The sequence below is a fragment of the Hyla sarda genome, chromosome 12 (assembly GCF_029499605.1).
Source record: "Hyla sarda isolate aHylSar1 chromosome 12, aHylSar1.hap1, whole genome shotgun sequence".
Classification (NCBI taxonomy): domain Eukaryota; kingdom Metazoa; phylum Chordata; class Amphibia; order Anura; family Hylidae; genus Hyla; species Hyla sarda.
Window position 1 is genome coordinate 18,262,181 of NC_079200.1, and position 15,031 is coordinate 18,277,211.

At 55.0% G+C, this 15,031-nt stretch overlaps 2 protein-coding genes across 7 annotated transcripts in view; one reads left to right on the forward strand and one right to left on the reverse strand.

The window, feature by feature from the left end:
* Positions 1 to 11,391, reverse strand: part of CNTNAP1 (contactin associated protein 1) — a 354,100-nt gene extending 342,709 nt beyond the window's left edge. For all 3 annotated transcript variants that reach the window (XM_056549087.1, XM_056549086.1, XM_056549085.1), the window contains exons 1-2: positions 11,220 to 11,391; positions 6,762 to 6,878 (exon numbers count right to left, since the gene is read on the reverse strand). The gene's annotated coding sequence lies outside the window, so the exon portion shown is untranslated. The remainder of the gene's footprint in view (positions 1 to 6,761; positions 6,879 to 11,219) is intronic.
* A 2,184-nt stretch (positions 11,392 to 13,575) lies between these two features.
* PLEKHH3 (pleckstrin homology, MyTH4 and FERM domain containing H3) overlaps positions 13,576 to 15,031 on the forward strand; it is a 169,386-nt gene continuing 167,930 nt past the window's right edge. For 3 of the 4 annotated variants that reach the window (XM_056549091.1, XM_056549093.1, XM_056549095.1), the window contains exon 1: positions 13,576 to 13,725. The gene's annotated coding sequence lies outside the window, so the exon portion shown is untranslated. Of the gene's footprint in view, positions 13,781 to 15,031 lie in introns of all 4 variants that reach the window. The other variant, XM_056549096.1, reaches the window with a different exon arrangement.

A 15,031-nucleotide genomic window follows, 5' to 3' on the forward strand; every position in this document is an offset into this window, starting at 1 on the left:
GGTATCCACACTTTTTCTGACCGACTTACTACTTTTACAAAAGCGTAAATTTACCAACCTTGTGAACAGCTTCATAGTGAACATCATCCACTCCGAGAAGCAGGACCAGAGGAGAGGACCTCCTGATCTACAGACACAGAGGTCAGTGTCCTCACCTAGATCATCATGGGGAATCCATTCAGCTGCTGTATGAGGGCTCCCAATGAAACCATCTCACCAGATACAGACCATGAAAATGAAAATGGACTCAAGGCGTTCACTACTCAAGAGGGACAGGCCTCCTCTACTCAAGAGGGACAGGCCTCCTCTGCTCAAGAGGGACAGGCCTCCACAGCTCAAGAGGGACAGGCCTCCTCTACTCAAGAGGGACAGGCCTCCTCTACTCAAGAGGGACAGGCCTCCTCTACTCAAGAGGGACAGGCCTCCACAGCTCAAGAGGGACAGGCCTCCTCTACTCAAGAGGGACAGGCCTCCTCTACTCAAGAGGGACAGGCCTCCTCTGCTCAAGAGGGACAGGCCTCCTCTGCTCAAGAGGGACAGGCCTCCTCTGCTCAAGAGGGACAGGCCTCCTCTGCTCAAGAGGGACAGGCCTCCTCTGCTCAAGACGGACAGGCCTCCTCTACTCAAGACGGACAGGCCTCCTCTACTCAAGAGGGACAGGCCTCCTCTACTCAAGAGGGACAGGCCTCCTCTGCTCAAGAGGGACAGGCCTCCTCTGCTCAAGAGGGACAGGCCTCCTCTGCTCAAGAGGGACAGGCCTCCTCTGCTCAAGAGGGACAGGCCCCCTCTGCTCAAGAGGGACAGGCCCCCTCTGCTCAAGAGGGACAGGCCCCCTCTGCTCAAGAGGGACAGGCCCCCTCTGCTCAAGAGGGACAGGCCTCCTCTGCTCAAGAGGGACAGGCCCCCTCTGCTCAAGAGGGACAGGCCTCCTCTACTCAAGAGGGACAGGCCCCCTCTACTCAAGAGGGACAGGCCTCCTCTACTCAAGAGGGACAGGCCCCCACTACTCAAGAGGGACAGGCCCCCTCTACTCAAGAGGGACAGGCCCCCTCTACTCAAGAGGGACAGGCCCCCTCTACTCAAGAGGGACAGGCCCCCTCTACTCAAGAGGGACAGGCCTCCTCTGCTCAAGAGGGACATGCCTCCTCTGCTCAAGACGGACAGGCCTCCTCTGCTCAAGACGGACAGGCCTCCTCTGCTCAAGAGGGACAGGTCCCCTCTGCTCAAGACGGACAGGCCTCCTCTGCTCAAGAGGGACAGGCCTCTGTCCTCCTCTACTCAAGAGGGACAGGCCCCCTCTACTCAAGAGGGACAGGCCCCCTCTGCTCAAGAGGGACAGGCCCCCTCTGCTCAAGAGGGACAGGCCCCCTCTGCTCAAGACGGACAGGCCTCCTCTGCTCAAGAGGGACAGGCCTCCTCTGCTCAAGAGGGACAGGCCCCCTCTGCTCAAGAGGGACAGGCCCCCTCTGCTCAAGAGGGACAGGCCCCCTCTGCTCAAGACGGACAGGCCTCCTCTGCTCAAGAGGGACAGGCCCCCTCTGCTCAAGAGGGACAGGCCTCCTCTACTCAAGAGGGACAGGCCCCCTCTACTCAAGAGGGACAGGCCTCCTCTACTCAAGAGGGACAGGCCCCCTCTACTCAAGAGGGACAGGCCCCCTCTACTCAAGAGGGACAGGCCCCCTCTACTCAAGAGGGACAGGCCCCCTCTACTCAAGAGGGACAGGCCCCCTCTACTCAAGAGGGACAGGCCCCCTCTACTCAAGAGGGACAGGCCTCCTCTGCTCAAGAGGGACAGGCCTCCTCTGCTCAAGACGGACAGGCCTCCTCTGCTCAAGACGGACAGGCCTCCTCTGCTCAAGAGGGACAGGTCCCCTCTGCTCAAGACGGACAGGCCTCCTCTGCTCAAGAGGGACAGGCCTCTGTCCTCCTCTACTCAAGAGGGACAGGCCCCCTCTACTCAAGAGGGACAGGCCCCCTCTGCTCAAGAGGGACAGGCCCCCTCTGCTCAAGAGGGACAGGCCCCCTCTGCTCAAGAGGGACAGGCCCCCTCTGCTCAAGACGGACAGGCCTCCTCTACTCAAGAGGGACAGGCCTCCTCTACTCAAGAGGGACAGGCCTCCTCTACTCAAGAGGGACAGGCCTCCTCTGCTCAAGAGGGACAGGCCTCCTCTGCTCAAGAGGGACAGGCCTCCTCTGCTCAAGAGGGACAGGCCCCCTCTGCTCAAGAGGGACAGGCCCCCTCTGCTCAAGAGGGACAGGCCCCCTCTGCTCAAGAGGGACAGGCCCCCTCTGCTCAAGAGGGACAGGCCTCCTCTGCTCAAGAGGGACAGGCCCCCTCTGCTCAAGAGGGACAGGCCTCCTCTACTCAAGAGGGACAGGCCCCCTCTACTCAAGAGGGACAGGCCTCCTCTACTCAAGAGGGACAGGCCCCCTCTACTCAAGAGGGACAGGCCCCCTCTACTCAAGAGGGACAGGCCCCCTCTACTCAAGAGGGACAGGCCCCCTCTACTCAAGAGGGACAGGCCCCCTCTACTCAAGAGGGACAGGCCTCCTCTGCTCAAGAGGGACAGGCCTCCTCTGCTCAAGACGGACAGGCCTCCTCTGCTCAAGACGGACAGGCCTCCTCTGCTCAAGAGGGACAGGTCCCCTCTGCTCAAGACGGACAGGCCTCCTCTGCTCAAGAGGGACAGGCCTCTGTCCTCCTCTACTCAAGAGGGACAGGCCCCCTCTACTCAAGAGGGACAGGCCCCCTCTGCTCAAGAGGGACAGGCCCCCTCTGCTCAAGAGGGACAGGCCCCCTCTGCTCAAGAGGGACAGGCCCCCTCTGCTCAAGAGGGACAGGCCCCCTCTGCTCAAGACGGACAGGCCTCCTCTGCTCAAGAGGGACAGGCCCCCTCTGCTCAAGAGGGACAGGCCCCCTCTGCTCAAGAGGGACAGGCCCCCTCTGCTCAAGACGGACAGGCCTCCTCTGCTCAAGAGGGACAGGCCTCCTCTGCTCAAGAGGGACAGGCCTCCTCTGCTCAAGAGGGACAGGCCTCCTCTGCTCAAGAGGGACAGGCCTCCTCTGCTCAAGAGGGACAGGCCTCCTCTCCTCAAGAGGGACAGGCCTCCTCTCCTCAAGAGGGACAGGCCCCCTCTACTCAAGAGGGACAGGCCCCCTCTGCTCAAGAGGGACAGGCCCCCTCTGCTCAAGAGGGACAGGCCCCCTCTGCTCAAGAGGGACAGGCCTCCTCTGCTCAAGAGGGACAGGCCTCCTCTGCTCAAGAGGGACAGGCCTCCTCTGCTCAAGAGGGACAGGCCTCCTCTGCTCAAGAGGGACAGGCCTCCTCTGCTCAAGAGGGACAGGCCTCCTCTGCTCAAGAGGGACAGGCCTCCTCTGCTCAAGAGGGACAGGCCTCCTCTGCTCAAGAGGGACAGGCCTCCTCTGCTCAAGAGGGACAGGCCTCCTCTGCTCAAGAGGGACAGGCCCCCTCTGCTCAAGAGGGACAGGCCTCCTCTGCTCAAGAGGGACAGGCCCCCTCTGCTCAAGAGGGACAGGCCCCCTCTGCTCAAGAGGGACAGGCCCCCTCTGCTCAAGAGGGACAGGCCTCCTCTGCTCAAGAGGGACAGGCCTCCTCTGCTCAAGAGGGACAGGCCTCCTCTGCTCAAGAGGGACAGGCCCCCTCTGCTCAAGAGGGACAGGCCCCCTCTGCTCAAGAGGGACAGGCCCCCTCTGCTCAAGAGGGACAGGCCCCCTCTGCTCAAGAGGGACAGGCCCCCTCTGCTCAAGAGGGACAGGCCCCCTCTGCTCAAGAGGGACAGGCCCCCTCTGCTCAAGAGGGACAGGCCCCCTCTGCTCAAGAGGGACAGGCCCCCTCTGCTCAAGAGGGACAGGCCCCCTCTGCTCAAGAGGGACAGGCCCCCTCTGCTCAAGAGGGACAGGCCCCCTCTGCTCAAGAGGGACAGGCCTCCTCTACTCAAGAGGGACAGGCCTCCTCTACTCAAGAGGGACAGGCCTCCTCTACTCAAGAGGGACAGGCCTCCTCTGCTCAAGAGGGACAGGCCTCCTCTGCTCAAGAGGGACAGGCCTCCTCTACTCAAGAGGGACAGGCCTCCTCTTCTCAAGACGGACAGGCGTCCACAAAGGAAATGCTGATCTACTTGGGGAACTTCCTGTGTGAGAGATGCTCCATACTGGACTTTTCCCCAATAGAACCTGTGATGTGGATTACCAGCATAGGCAGATACCTTCTAATGGTAGGGTGGCAGCGGGAAGAATTTCTAATATCGGGCAGCGTTGGCTTCCTATATATGTTATGTAGAGACATCATTCCTTCCCAGCTCAGCAGTATAACAGAACTGAAGGCCATCTTGTTATCCTGCCTGTACATCTCCTACTGCTACATAGGACATAATATCTCGTATCCGCTAAAACCCTTCCTAGAAGATGCCACACAGGAAGCCTTCTGGACCCGATCCCTTAACATCCTCGGTCAAATGAGCAAAAAAAATGATGCAATTTAACATAGATGACAATTTTTACAACCAGACGCTTGAAGACCTTGTAGCGGAAGGTGGAAAGGTGGAAGAAAAGACCGAACTGCTGATGGACGACTGGATGAGTAGACTACACCAGCTGGGAAAGGTTTCAGTCTATTGCCCTATACCAAGTAATAATTGTGCTGGAGGTTTTCTTCATTAAACAAAACTTACAATACCTGTCTGGATTTGATTTCTTTCGTATGTAATAAAGAGCTTTAACTCCTTAAGGACTCAGGGTGTATGGATACGCCCTGCGTTCTTCCGGTCCCTGCCGCTCACTGGGTGGTGACCGGACCAGGATGCCTGCTAAAATCATTCAGCAGGCATCCCGGCACATCGCCGAGGGGGGCCCTGAGATTCCCCCCCCCCCCCCATGTCAGCGATCGCAGGAAATCGCAGGTCAATTCAGACATGCGATTTTCTGCTATTCCGGGCTGATCGGGTCTCTAGTGACCCGATCTCCCGGAAAATAGGGATGATCGGAGCTGTCAGTGACAGCCCCGATCATCCTGAGGAATAGGAGCGAGGTTGCAGTGCTGCGATCTCCTCCTATCCCCTGCCATTAGTCAGAAATGAATTCTGACCAATGGCAGTGCACGACAGGGGGTTGCCATGGAAACCCCTGCTCTGCCCACCCCTGGATGTTGGGCAGAATGGGGAAAGAAGATGGAGGACCGGAACCTGAGGACAAGATGCCGTGGGGACCGCCGATCATCGGTGGAGACAGCGGAGATCACGGCGCAGGTAGGGAGGCGATGGTGGGGGAGGGGAAAGAAAGGTGGCAGTAAAGCGATATTTACTGCTTCCCTTCTAGTGATTGCCAAACTGCAACTCCCAGCATCACCAGACAGCCAAAGGCTGTCTGGGCATGCTGGGAGATGTAGTTTTGCAACATCTGGAGGGTCACAGTTTGGAGACCAATATTACAGTGGTGCCCAAACGGTAGCCCTCCAGATGTTGCCAAACTACAACTCTCAGCATGCCAAGACTGCCCAGGCATGCTGGGAGTTGTAGTTCAGTAACAACTGTCACTTCAGATTTTGCAATTTTCATGAAAATTTAGAAAATTGCTGCTATACTTTCAAATATGTCTATTTTATGATGCCAATATAAAGTGGACATATTGTATTTGTGAATCAATATAAAATTTATTTGTGAATATCCATTTTCCTTACAAGCAGAGAGCTTCAAACTTAGAAAAATGCTAAATTTTCATGAAATTTTGGGATTTTTCACCAAGAAAGGATGCAAGTAACGACAAAAGTTACCACTAAAATAAAGTAGAATATCTCACGAAAAACCAATCTCAGAATCAGAATAATCGGTAAAAGCATCCCAGAGTTATTAATGCTTAAAGTGACCGTGGTCAGAATTGAGAAAAAGGGCTCAGTCCTTTGTAGTATGTTGTAGCCTTCAGCGTGATAACCGGGATGATACATGTGAAGGGGAGCCCAGCTCGGATTATTATTACAGAATGACCTGGTTTATGGGAGAAATTAGGAATATTTTAATATGGTTATCTATATTCTGCAAATAACCTGCAGACCGGCTTCCACAGTGGCAAAGGTGAATACAGCAATAGAAAGAATATAGGTCAGTGTTTCCCAACCAGTGTGCCTCCAGCTGTTGCAAAACTACAAATTACAGCATGCCTGGACAGCCGACGGCTACTACCCAGCTCTCCTAGACTCCTGAATGGTATATCAGACTGGACCTTGATTTTGTAGAGCAGCATTTCTCAACCAGGGTGCATCCAGCTGTGGCAAAACTACTACTCTCAAGAAGTCCGTCCAGGCATGCTGGGAGTTGTAGTTTTGCAATAGCTGAAGGCACTCTGGTTTCAAAACACTGACATACACACTGCATTTATACACACAAATACATACACACATACATACTATGCAGGGCCGTAGCTTGAAACCACAGGGCCCCGGTGCAAAAAATTGCCCAGGGCTGGGCTTAGACCAAAAACAGGCCCAGGCATTTTAGAATAAGCAGTCCATATTTTTGGTGGGAGTCCAACTACTGGGAACTCCACCAATCACCTTGGTTCAAGTGGCTCTCCAGCTGTTGCAAAGCTACAACTCCCATCATACCTGGAGAGCCTCAGGAATTATGGAAGTTGTAGTTTAGCTGGAGAGTTACCGATTGGGGTAGAGTGTCATCTATCATCCCCACAGAACTTACAAGTGACTAGAGCTGATGGGACAGTCAGGAGAATACACAATGATATCACTGACCTGAGTGACGTCTTCTCTGTTGGTCGAGGCACCAGGACTTCTTCCAGCTACATCGTCCTCTGCAGAGTCTGACACCCGGACATCATTGGCTCCTGACTTTGTCAGCAGATCCTTATCCTTTATATAAAGACAATAATTATAATAACTCAGCCAAATACTGTACCCTGAACATAACCCTGCCATACTGTGTTCCTTAAAAATAATACTGCGACACACTGTACCCATGGATTATAATACTGCCACACACTGTACCCTCTGAATATAATACTGCCACACACTGTACCCTCTGAATATAATACTACCACACACTGTACCCTCTGAATATAATACTACCATACACTGCATTCCTTGAATATAATACTACCACACACTGTACCTTCTGAATATAATACTGCCACACACTGTACCCTATGAATATAATACTACCACACACTGTACCCATGGATTGTAATACTGCCACACACTGTACTCGCTGAGTATAATACTGCCACACACTGTACCCATGGATTATAATACTGCCACACACTGTACTCGCTGAATATAATACTGCCACACACTGTACTCCCTGAATATAATACTGCCACACACTGTACCCATGGATTATAATACTGCCACACACTGTACCCTCTGAATATAATACTGCCACACACTGTACCCTCTGAATATAATGCTACCACACACTGTACCCTCTGAATATACTACCACACACTGTATCTTCTGAATATAATACTGCCACACATTGTACCCTATGAATATAATACTACCACACACTGTACCCATGGATTGTAATACTGCCACACACTGTACTCGCTGAGTATAATACTGCCACACACTGTACTCCCTGAATATAATACTGCCACACACTGTACCCATGGATTATAATACTGCCACACACTGTACTCGCTGAATAGAATACTGCCACACACTGTACTCCCTGAATATAATACTGCCACACACTGTACCCATGGATTATAATACTGCCACACACTGTACTCTCTGAATATAATACTACCACACACTGTACTTTCTGAATATAATACTGCCACACACTGTACCCTATGAATATAATACTACCACACACTATATCCATGGATTATAATACTGCCACACACTGTACTCCCTGAACATAATACTGCCACACACTTTACTCCCTGAATATAATATTACCACACACTGTACCCCTGGATTATAATACTGCCACACACTGTACCCCCTGAATATAATACTGCCACACACTGTACCTTCTGAATATAAGTAGATATGACAACAATCAGCACAACCTTCAACAGCGTTTCGGGGGCAGACCCCCTTAGTCATGCATGACTAGGGGGTTCCGCTCCCGAAACGCCGTTGCGTCCATGGCTGGGAGAGTCAGACAGAGGCAAAGACTGCAGCGTGCCGTGTCTGTATATACTATTTAAGAAAGTTTGGTATACTAGGTTTTAAAGAAATAAAAGAAACAGAAACGGAATATCCATGGATCTGTGAGTGATTGCCCTATTAAGTACCACATATGAACTGTTTATTTGCCACGCTGATGCTCCAGGACTGTAAATCTAATCTGAGGTCTTATTTCACTTGGGGAAAATGAATAAAATCTACCAAACAGGATTTATCAATGAGGGGGGGTTCAAATGATTCTGTGGCCAAATTATATGCTAAACTCTATATACCTGCCCTGAGTGATTTCCTAAGATTCTGCCTCGTTTCACAACTACAACTCCCAGCATGCCCTCACAGCCAATAGCTGTCAGGGCATGCTGAGAGTTGTGGTTGTGAAACAGCTGTAAGCACCCTGTTCGGAAAACACAGGAGCGCAGCATAGATGAGGTAAGGGCCGAAGTCGGCTTCCTGCTCGGCCTCAGTGAGCAGAATTAGAGGACAGCAATATAACACTTTAGAAGGTAGGAAAAACATTTTAAAAGGCAGAGAGGGGGTCAGGGATAGATTAGTAATAGGTAGGGACAGAAAAAAATATATATAGATGGTGGGAGCTACTCTTTAAGACATCTCTGCGCCCCCACCGCCACCTAACAGGCAACTACTGCAAGGTTATTATTAAGAGACTGTGTCTCCATGTATTACATGATGATTCTCTGTGCTGCCCCATGAGAACATAAGATTGTTCTGCAAAGTCCTTGTGCAGAACCTTGTACTTATACAGAACCATGAGCTACAAGGATGTGGATCCACTGGTCCCAGCTACACCTCAGGTGCTTTCCCAGCTAGTATCTCAGCTTACACTGTCCTCAGGATTGCAGCAACAATGTCCTGTACAATGTATATATGAATGTACAACTTTACTTTACTGGATAATGTTAAGAATCCTCAATATTAATGGACTCTCCAGGAATGTTCCAAGCCATGCTGTCCCTCATCCCCTCCACCCCTCCCCTGTCTCCTCACACACATCTCCCCCCTCCACCTTTCCCCTGCCTCCTCACACACATCTTCCCCCCCCCTCCTCACACACATCTCCCCCCCTCCACCCCTCCCCTGCCTCCTCACACACATCTTCCCCCCCCCCCCTCCTCACACACATCTCCCCCCTCCAACCCCCGCCCCCCCCCCTCCTCGGTCTCCTCACACACATCTCCCCCTCCACCCCCCCCCCCTCCTCCTCGGTCTCCTCACACACATCTCCCCCTTCCACGGTCTCCTCACACACATCTCCCCCTCCACCCCCCCCCCCTCCTTCGGTCTCCTCACACACATCTCCCCCTCCACCCCCCCCCCCCCCTCCTCGGTCTCCTCACACACATCTCCACCTCCACCCCCCCCTCCTCCTCGGTCTCCTCACACACATCTCCCCCTCCACCCCCCCCCCCCCTCATCGGTCTCCTCACACACATCTCCCCCTCCACCCCCCCCTCCTCCTCGGTCTCCTCAAACACATCTCCCCCTCCACCCCCCCCCCCTCCTCGGTCTCCTCACACACATCTCCTCCTCCACCCCCCCCTCCTCGGTCTCCTCACACACATCTCCCCCTCCACCCCCCCCCCCCTCATCGGTCTCCTCACACACATCTCCCCCTCCACCCCCCCCTCCTCCTCGGTCTCCTCAAACACATCTCCCCCTCCACCCCCCCCCCCTCCTCGGTCTCCTCACACACATCTCCTCCTCCACCCCCCCTCCTCGGTCTCCTCACACACATCTCCCCCTCCACCCCCCCCTCCTCGGTCTCCTCACACACATCTCCCCCTCCACCCCCCCCCCCTCCTCGGTCTCCTCACACACATCTCCCCCTCCACCCCCCCCTCCTCCTCGGTCTCCTCACACACATCTCCACCTCCACCCCCCCCCCTCCTCGGTCTCCTCACACACATCTCCACCTCCACCCCCCCCCCTCCTCGGTCTCCTCACACACATCTCCACCTCCACCCCCCCCCCTCCTCGGTCTCCTCACACACATCTCCACCTCCACCCCCCCCCTCCTCGGTCTCCTCACACACATCTCCACCTCCACCCCCCCCCCTCCTCGGTCTCCTCACACACATCTCCACCTCCACCCCCCCCCTCCTCGGTCTCCTCACACACATCTCCACCTCCACCCCCCCCCCCCCCTCCTCGGTCTCCTCACACACATCTCCTCCTCCACCCCCCCCTCCTCGGTCTCCTCACACACATCTCCCCCTCCACCCCCCCCTCCTCCTCGGTCTCCTCACACACATCTCCCCCTCCACCCCCCCCCCTCCTCGGTCTCCTCACACACATCTCCCCCTCCACCCCCCTCCTCGGTCTCCTCACACACATCTCCCCCCTCCACCCCCCCCCTCCTCGGTCTCCTCACACACATCTCCACCTCCACCCCCCCCCTCCTCGGTCTCCTCACACACATCTCCACCTCCACCCCCCCCCCCCTCCTCGGTCTCCTCACACACATCTCCACCTCCACCCCCCCCCCCCCTCCTCGGTCTCCTCACACACATCTCCACCTCCACCCCCCCCCCTCCTCGGTCTCCTCACACACATCTCCACCTCCACCCCCCCCCTCCTCGGTCTCCTCACACACATCTCCCCCTCCACCCCCCCCCCTCCTCGGTCTCCTCACACACATCTCCCCCTACACCCCCCACCCCCCTCCTCGGTCTCCTCACACACATCTCCACCTCCACCCCCCCCCCTCCTCGGTCTCCTCACACACATCTCCCCCTCCACCCCCCCCTCCTCGGTCTCCTCACACACATCTCCCCCTACACCCCCCACCCCCCCCTCCTCGGTCTCCTCAAACACATCTCCCCTTCCACCCCCCCTCCTCTTACACACATCTCCACCTCCACCCCCCCCCCCTCCTCGGTCTCCTCACACACATCTCCACCTCCACCCCCCCCCCCCCTCCTCACACACATCTTCCCCCTCCCCCCCCCCCCCTCGGTCTCCTCACACACATCCTCCCCCCCCCCTCACACAGATCTCCGCAGCCATCCCCCCTCCCTTACACACATCTCCACAGCTCACCTCCTCCTTCCCCCGTCCTCGCTCACTCCGCAGCCAGTTCACTGCCTCCGCGGTGCTGATAAATCATGAGGAGGCCCCAGTCAGTGTCAGAAGTGTAATGGCAGGGTCGGAGCCAGAGAGACGTCAGGGGGGTACAACCCAGAGCTTCAGGGGGCCCGGAAGTCCCTTGACCTTTTTTATCACTTATACCCCCCTGATGGTGGCCCTGCTTGTCAGTGAGTGAAAGCGACTGTCACTCACTGACCGCTGGGTGCCTGCAAGGACTATGACCGGGCCCGCACATTTCTAGGGCGCGGGCCCCTTAAGAATTATGGCAGGCCCGGACAGGCCAAGGGCTGATTGGAGTAGAGACGTCACGTGCCCCGCGCAGGCACGCACGTCTACTCCAATCACCTGACCTGTCCCTGCCTACGTCCTGCGCGATCTTCTTCATCCTCCCTGTGCAGTGAAAGGAGCAGCAGATACCCGGCAGGGTAGGTGAACTTGCGCGGAGGGATGTTACGGGAGTGATGAGAGGTGCAGGGGGGGGGGGGGGTTATGGGGGTGATAAGAGGTGCGGGGGATTATGGAGGTGATGAGTGGTGCGGGGGGGGGGGGTTATGGGGGTGATAAGAGGTGCATATGGGGGGGATAAGAGGTTCAAGGGGGTACTGAGAGGTGCAGGGGGTGATGAGAGGTGCAGGGGGTTATGGGGGTGATGAGCGGTGCATATGGGGGTGATAAGAGGTTCAAGGGGGTACTGAGAGGTGCAAGGGGTGATGAGAGGTGCAGGGGGGTGATGAGAGGTGCAGGGGGGTTATGGGGGTGATGACAGGTGCATGGGGGGGTGATTAGAGGTGCAAGGGGGTGATGAGAGGTGTAGGGGGGTGATGAGAGGTGCATGGGGGGGTGATGAGAGGTGTAGGGGGGTGATGAGAGGTGCATGGGGGGGGTGATGAGAGGTGTAGGGGGGTGATGAGAGGTGCAGGGGTGTTATGGGGGTGATAAGAGGTGCAGGGGGTTATGGGGGTGATGAGAGGTGCAGGGGGTTATGGGGGTGATGAGAGGTGCAGGGGGTGATGAGGGAGATGAGAGGTGCAAGGGGGGTTATGGGGGTGATGAGAGGTGCGGGGGGGATGAGAGGTGCAGGGGGATGATGGGGGTGATGAGAGGTGCGGGGGGGGGGGGGTGATGAGAGGTGCAGGGGATGAGGGGGTGATGAGAGGTGCAGGGGGGATGATGGGGGTGATGAGAGGTGCAGGGGGGATGATGGGGGTGATGAGAGGTGCAGGGTGGTTATGGGGGTGATAATAGGTGCAGGGGGGTTATGGGGGTGATAAGAGGTGCAGGGGGGTGATGAGAGGGGGTGGTGGGTTAAGGAGGTGATGAGTGGTGCAGGGGGGTGATGAGAGATGTGGGGGGGTTAGGGGGTGATGAGAGGTGTGGGGGAATTATGGGGGTGATAAGAGGTGCGGGGGTTATGGGGGTGATGAGAGGTGCAGGGGGGTTATGGGGTTGATAAGAGGTGCGGGGGTTGTGGGGGTGATAAGAGGTGCGGGGGTTGTGGGGGTGATAAGAGGTGCGGGGGTTATGGGGTTGATAAGAGGTGCGGGGGTTGTGGGGGTGATAAGAGGTGCGGGTGGTTATGGGGGTTATAAGAGGTGCAGGGGGGTTATTGGGGGTGATGAGAGGTGCATGGGGGGGTGATAAGAGGTGCAAGGGGGGTGATGAGAGGTGCAGGAGGGTTATGGGGGTGATGAGAGGTGCATGGGGGGGATAAGAGGTGCAAGGGGGGTGATGAGAGGTGCAGGGGGGTGATGAGAGGTGCAGGGGGGTTATGGGGGTGATAATAGGTGCAGGGGGGTTATGGAGGTGATAAGAGGTGTAGGGGGGTTATGGGGGTGATGAGGAGAGGTTTGGCGGGGGGTTATGGGGGTGATGAGAGGTTTGGCGGCGTGAGTTATGGGGGTGATGAGGAGGGATGAGGACACAGAGGATAAGAGGGGGTGTATATATATATATATATGATGTGTATGCATGTATGGCAGTATTATATTCAGGGTACAGTGTGTGGCAGTATTATATTCAGGGGTACAGTGTGGGGCAGTATTATATTCAGGGTACAGTGTGTGGCAGTATTATATTCAGGGGTACAGTGTGTGGCAGTATTATATTCAGGTTATAGTGTGTGGCAGGATTATATTTAGTGGGTACAGTGTATTGCAGTATTATATTCAAGGTACAGTGTGTGGCAGTATTATATTTAGTGGGTACAGTGTATTGCAGTATTATATTCAGGGTACAGTGTGGGGTGGTATTTTATTTAGGGTGCACTTTCTGGCAAGGTTATAATGGTTACTGTCTTCATGCAGAGGATGAGGATCTACTGACAAAGTGAGGAGCCAACAATGTCTGGATATCAGACTCTGCAGAGAAGATGTATCTGGGGGAAGACCTGGTCTCTGGACCCGATGAAGAAGAAAAGATAATAGAGAAGATATCACTCAAGTCAGAAGATGTCACTCAGGTCACTGATATCATTGTGTGTTCTCCTGACTGTCCCATCAGAGCTGTAGTCACTTGTAAGTTCTGCAGTGATGATGGGTAAAACTGTGTCCAATGGGTGTCTCTCAAGCTGTTACAAAATTATAACTCCCATTGCCAGAGGCTCCCCAGACATGATGGGAGTTTTAGCTTTCCAACAGCTGGAGAACCACTTCGAGGTGATCGGTGGGGGTCTCAGCAGTCGGACCCCCACCAAAATAATGGGCTGCTTATTATAAAATGCCCGGGCCCTGGGGTGGGGTCAGGGGGAGGGAGCCCCGAGGTAATTTTTTGCATCGGGACCCTGTGGTTTCTAGCTACACCCCTGCACATGGCCGCTGCGCATTGATACAGCATTGGGGGCAACGGTTAACAGCAGAAAGGGGCGTACAACAACTATATAGTGGCAAATTATGCCCCGCCCATATAGTTGTTTTAGGCCCCTCTTAGGCCCCACATATAGTGGTAGGCCTCTCTGAGAGGGGCCCAGGCCTGCCACAACTATGGGGGCAACTATTAACAGAGGGGGTCTACCACAACTATAGGGGCAATTATTAACAGAGGGGCCTACGCAAACTATATGGAGCCCCTCTATATAGTTTGGGTAGGCCCCTCTGTTAATAGTTGCTTCCATATAGTTTGGGTAGGCCCCTCTGTTAATAGTTGCTTCCATATAGTTTGGGTAAGCCCCTCTGTTAATAGTTGCTTCCATATAGTTTGGGTAGGCCCCTCTGTTAATAGTTGCTTCCATATAGTTTGGGTAGGCCCCTCTGTTAATAGTTGCTTCCATATAGTTTGGGTAGGCCCCTCTGTTAAAGGAGTAGTCTGGTGAAAAATAACTTATCGCCTATCCAAGGAATGGGGATAAGTTATAGATCGCAGGGGGGTCCAAGCGCTGGGCCCCCCGCGATCTTCTGCACAGGCCCCGGCAGTTTGCTGGAAGCTGATGTCTGTACCCTGCAGGAAGCTGCGGCCAGCACACCCCCTCCATGTATCTCTACATGGAACTGGGGGGGCCTTGAGTGGTGTGAGGGGCCCCTAAATTTCTGATGGCAGCCCTGGTCGGAGGCAGGGAGACATCAGGGGCTTGGAGAAGACATGCGTGCGTCTTATACCAGGAGCCCCCAGCCTCTCCGGCCCTGCAGTAATTTTTAAATGTGCTGGCAGCGACAGACTCTCCTCCCTCAGGCCCGGGCCCTCCGGCAGCACCACAGTGCCCGACGTGCTGCACCACATAAAGTAGTGGCAGGAGGCCCGGTCGCAATTGCGACCCTTACAACCTCTATAGT